The sequence below is a fragment of the Erinaceus europaeus genome, chromosome 17 (assembly GCF_950295315.1).
Source record: "Erinaceus europaeus chromosome 17, mEriEur2.1, whole genome shotgun sequence".
NCBI classification, from domain to species: domain Eukaryota; kingdom Metazoa; phylum Chordata; class Mammalia; order Eulipotyphla; family Erinaceidae; genus Erinaceus; species Erinaceus europaeus.
The window spans coordinates 77,916,678-77,922,677 of record NC_080178.1 but is presented as its reverse complement, the minus strand read 5'-3'; positions in this window follow the sequence as shown (position 1 = coordinate 77,922,677).

The following is a 6,000-nucleotide window of genomic DNA, read 5'->3' as shown; positions in this document are numbered from 1 at the left end:
CAAATCTAGCATTTTAGGAAATGTGTAAGTTCTCACCCAGTTGATATAAAAACATATCTTCTCAGCATCAAGCAGTGGTGCAATCAGTATAGTACAGACATAACCAGGTTCAAGGACCCAGGTTCAAGCCATCTGTCTACATGCTGGGGTTGGGCATGGGGCAGCTTCATGAGACGTGAAACAGTGTTGCAAGTACCTCCCCTTTGCTCTCCATCTCCCCATTGCCTCCATATTTCTCTCTGTTTCTACCAAATGAAAAAGAAAGGGGAGAGAGAAGAAGGGGAGAAATGGCCCCTGGGATGGAAGATTTGTTGTGGAGGCACTGAGTCCCAGTAATAACCCAGATGGAAAAACAAAATAACCTTATCTTCTCAAAGGTGAATCAAATTCTTACCTTTTATGAATGGACTCTTTGACCATAAAGAAGAAAGAAGCAGAACCCTGGCACAGACAGAACTCCACACTTCCATTGTAAACTGTGGGGACACCTTACCATTTCTTTCTTTTTGTACTCAGTGAACTTTCTGTGAATGTATTATCAGTTCTCCGTTAGGCGATACCCATCTTGATTATGGCAACTCCGAAAGTGACTAACAATAGGAATAGGGAGTCTGGCGATAGCCCAGCGGGTTAAGCGCACGTGGCGCAAAGCGCAAGGACCTGTGTAAGGATCCTGGTTCGAGCCCCCGGCTCCCCACCTGCAGGGGAGTCGCTTCACAGGCGGTGAAGCAGGTCTGCAGGTGTCTGTCTTTCTCTCCCCCTCTGTCTTCCCCTCCTCTCTCCATTTCTCTCTGTCCTATCCAACAACAACGACATCAATAACAACAATAATAGCTACAATAACAGTGAAAAACAACAAGGGCAACAAAAGGGAAAGTAAATAAATAAATATAAAAAAACAAATGATAGGAATAATGCAACAAATTAAAGCAAAACCATGTTTATTCTCTTTGTGCCTATGCTCTATAATTGCAATTGATTTTTCTAACTCTGCCATAACCACTCAGAAAGTCAGAGTGACCCACTCTAAAATCTCATTTGTTCAGTGAGTAGCTACATGCTTTCTATATACTAGTGACTATTCTAGATGTCAGAGATCTTGCAGCAAAACTACTTTCTTCCTAGGCAGACTTATTACAGGAACGTACAATGTATAAATGAGCACAACAGGAAATAACATACAATGATAAGTACTATAAAGATAACCAAGGTGTGTGGGGGGCGGGGGATGTCGGGCGGGGGATGTCAGGAGGTGGTGCACTGGTTAAGCACATATAGTACTAAACTCAAGGAAATGCACAAGGACTTGGGTTTGAAACCCCGGCTTCCCACCTGCAAAAGGTTCACTTCACAAGTGGTGAATCAGGTCTTCAGGTGTCTCTCAGTCTCTCTCCTTCACTATCTCCCCCTACCCTCTTAATTTCTCTCTGTCCTATCCAATAAAAAGAATGAATGAATGAATGAATGAATGAATGAATGAATGAATGAAAGCCAAGAAGGGTAAAGAGACAATTCATGGATGAATGAATGAATGAATGAATGAATGAATGAATGAATGAATGAAAGCCAAGAAGGGTAAAGAGACAGAGAGTGACAGAAGTGGGGGTTATATGGGGAAGCTGGTATCTTAGAAAGTCTGAGAAATTTTCTCCAGTCAAAGGATCGGGAAGGGAGTGGTAGAAAATAATATACTTAGAGAAAGAGATATCTTTGTGTTTGTGGGGGAGAAAAACACTACAATTCAATTTTATACCTACTCATTGTTTCAGATTGTTTTATTCAGACACTTGTTTCGGTAATATGTTACTACTTGAAGAGCTATGAGAGACATGAATGAACTCTATATATGTGGGATCTGCCTCACAGAGACAGAAAAAAAAAAAGAGTGCTGGTGCTTTGAGAGAGAAAGTTCAGGGTCTTTTCTTATTATTAATATCTATAGCTGGGTGGTCAAGGAAGTCTTCCCTGAGGAAGTGACCTTTAGCAGAGCAACAAGTATGAGCCAGACTAATATGGACAAAGGCAATAAGAGTCAGGGAATTGTCTAAGCAAAGGAGTTGCTGGACAACCTTTTTCTAACTGATGACTTTCAGCTTTGCTATCAATTCAGTCTCCCAAGGACTCAGATTTTCTTACTGCTCTCTGACAGACATACAAATGCTTGGAGAAATGACATAGTAGTGAGAAAAAAGAGAAGAAAAAAAAAGCCATAGCTCAGGGAGCATAAATTAAAAAAAAAAACACACACACACACCTAAAGTAAATTACTGTAGCCATACTTGAGATTTAATATCTTTATTTACAGTAAACTTTATTCTCAGTCAATTATTTTGATAGCTGGATTGACCTTTGAAACAGAATTGGGGTAATAAAATATTCAGAGACCACTGATAAAGCTACAGTCATTTCTCACTTTGTGTTTGATTGAACTGGCTCTGAAATTTCCTGTCTTTAAAATAAAAGTTAGGACACAGAAAGAGAAACAACAGTGGGAGGAGGGGAAAAAAAACAAAACTCTACATGAAAAATATATGTTTTATTCTTTACCTCTCCCACCTGATTTTTTTTCTCTTTGAAATCCAGTGTAGGGACCAGATGATTATATACGTGGTAAAATATACACATTACCCAGGACAGGGATTCAGATTCAAGCCTCTCATTTCCACTTACACGGGAGAAGCTTCACAAGCAGAGAAGGTCTCTCTCTCTCTCTCTCTCTCTCTCTATCTCTATCTCTATCTCTATCTCTATCTCTCCCACTCTATCTCTCCCTTCTCTCTCAATTTCTTTCTGTCTCTAACTTTAAAAGAAGGTTAAAAATAAAAACTTGGAGGTCTGGCTGTAGCGCAGCGGGTTAAGCACACATGGCGCAAAACTCGAGGGCCGGCTCAAGGATCCTGGAGCCAGTCCCAGGCTCAGCAGTGACAACAATAATAATAACCACAACAATGATAAAAACAACAAGGGCCGGGAGTCGGTTGGTAGCGCAGTGGGTTAAGCGCAGGTGGCGCAAAGCACAAGGACCGGCATAAGGATCCAGGTTCGAGCCCCCGGCTCCCCACCTGCAGGGGAGTCGCTTCACAGGCGGTGAAGCAGGTCTGCAGGTGTCTGTCTTTCTCTCCCCCTCTCTGTCTTCCCCTCCTCTCTCCATTTCTCCCTGTCCTATCCAACAACGAAAACAATAATAACTACAATAAAACAACAAGGACAACCAGAGAGAATAAATAAATACATATTAAAAATTAAGGTAAAAACAAGGGCAGCAAAAAGGGAAATAAATAAAAAAAATATTTTTGAAAAAGACAAAAATTTTAAAAAAGCACTTTAGAAAGTGAAACCCTGTGTGGTAATGATATGAGATAGAAAAGCCATGGGGTCTACTCCATAAGTCTATAGCTTAAACTATTTATAAAAGAAAAATCAGAAACAAGGAGGTGGCATCCACCCTTCATAAAGTGAAACATGCTCGTCATTAAACGTTAAGCTGTAGAAGAAGTTTTCGGGACTTGCACGGGAAAAATGCAATGGACTCCTTCTCAAAAACTGGATGCCGGGAGTCGGGCGGTAGCGCAGCGGGTTAAGCGCAGGTGGCGCAAAGCACAAGGACCGGCATAAGGATCCCGGTTCAAACCCCGGCTCCCCACCTGCAGGGGCGTCGCTTCACAGGCGGTGAAGCAGGTCTGCAGGTGTCTGTCTTTCTCTCCCCCTCTCTGTCTTCCCCTCCTCTCTCCATTTCTCTCTGTCCTATCCAACAACGACAACAACAATAATAACTACAACAATAAAACAACAAGGGCAACAAAAGGGAATAAATAAATAAAATAAATATTAAAAAAAAAACTGGATGCCATACAAAATTGTAGTGCTGTAAAATTTGGTTTAATATAATAAACATATTTTTAAAATTATTTTTATATATTTATTTATTATCTTTTGTTGCCCTTTTGTTTTATTGTTGTGGTTATTGTTGTTGTTATTGATGTCTTCATTGTTAGAGAGAAATGGAGAGAGGAGGAGAAGACAGAGAGGGAGAGAGAAAGACAGACACCTGCAGACCTGCTTCACCGCCTGTGAAGTGACTCCCCTGCAGATGGGGAGCCGGGGGCTCAAACCGGGATCCTTACTTTGGTCCTTGCACTTTTGTGCCACGTGCACTTAACCCGCTGTGCTACTGCCCAACTCCCAATAAACATATTTTTTATTTACTATGTATCAGATAGGGAAGGAGAGAAATTGAAAGATAAGGGGATAGAGAGGGAGAAAGAGAGAGACACCTGCAGCACTACTTCACCACTTATAAACCTTCCCCCCTGCACGTGGAGACTGGGGACTTGAACCTGGGTCCTTGTGCATTGCAACCTGTGTGCTCAACCAGGCGCTTCACCACCCAACCTCTAATAAACTTGACAATCTAGACAAAACAGTTCTTCTTTGTTCACTGGGAAGAAAAAGGAGAGTATTAAATGGTCATCATTCTGATTATGCATATATATTATTTTTTATTATTTATTTTCCCTTTTGTTGCCCTTGTTTTTTTATTGTTGTTGTAGTTATCGTTATTTTTGTTGATTATGTCGTTGTTTGATAGGACAGAGAGAAATGGAGAGAAGAAGAGAAGACAGAGAGGGGGAGAGAAAGACAGACACCTACAGACTAGCTTCACCGCCTGTGAAGCGACTCCCCTGCAGGTGGGGAGCCAGGGGCTTGAACAGGGATTCTTATGCCGGTCCTTGTGCTTTGTGCCACCTGCATTTAATCCACTGAGCTAACGCTCGACTCCCTCTAATGCATTCTTAATTTTGTACTGTGTAGTTGTTTGGTGGTTCCCCCTTTGTATTCAGTGTGTGTGTGAGAGAGAGAGAGAGAGAGAGAGAGAGGGAGAGAGAGGCTGTATATGATTCACCTTTATTTTATAGTCTTTGTATGTTATGCTTAGAAAGGCCTCTCGGCTGTGCTGGCTGCTAAGTTACAGCAATAATCCTTTTTTCTGATTTCTCTTTGATTTCAAAGAGTGATCTGTATGCTGGTGCTGCATCTTCATTGCCCCTTTCTGTCCCTAACTCCCCTGATACCCAGCAGTAGGTCTAGGACTCTAACAGTAGTGTGAATAAAGCAGGTTTTTCTTACTGTCAGATCTCTTGCTGTTCTAATCAACATCTTTTTCTCTAGGGAAAGTCTCCCATATCTTCTAAACCTATCTGCTAAATTGTTTTTTCTGGGGTCTTTGAAGGCTGTTTCTGTGCTTCTCACTTAGCCCCCTCACCCTTTTAAAAAAATTTTTCTTTTGTTTTCATTTTTTCTCTCAAGCCAGAAAACCTTTGGGGGGGGAGACCTTTTTGAGCCTGAGTAGCCCCAGTCCCTACCCCTACATTTAGAACCACCTACCTCAGCTTGTCTTTCCTTCTTCCTCTGTCTATCCCCAAAGTTTTTCAGAAGTACCAGATACAGATGGGAGGATGGTGACCAGTTACAGGGAGAGAAAATCATCAGGTAGAAGGAGGATGAGTCCAGAGGTCACATGTTGGGGGGGTGGGGAGAAGAGGAGGAAGAGGAAGAGGAGAACAAGGATAGCAGAGGAGGGAGAGGAGAGGAAGAGGTGGAGGAGAAGGAAAAGAGAAGAGAGAAAAGAGTTGCTTCAGGTCTAATGCTGACTCACTTCTAGTCCTTTGGGAGGACATGATGTGCTTCTTACTCTAGGGTCTTAGGAGACACCCTTGTCTCCACTCAGTGACTCTCTCCTTTTGGGAGATTGATTGAGTTGAATAGGCTGCTGTTTCTAGCACTTCCAAAGTCTGCAAAGGCATCTTACATCTCATTTATAGTCCTAGTATTTTCTTTTTCTAAACACACACACACACACACACACACACACACACACACTAGTGAATTTATTTTATTTCTTTATTTATTTTGGCCTCCAGGGTTATTGCTGGGGCATGAATCTACTGTTCCTGGTCTCCATTTTCTCCCTTTTTTTTTTTGAGGGGGAGACAAAGAGGG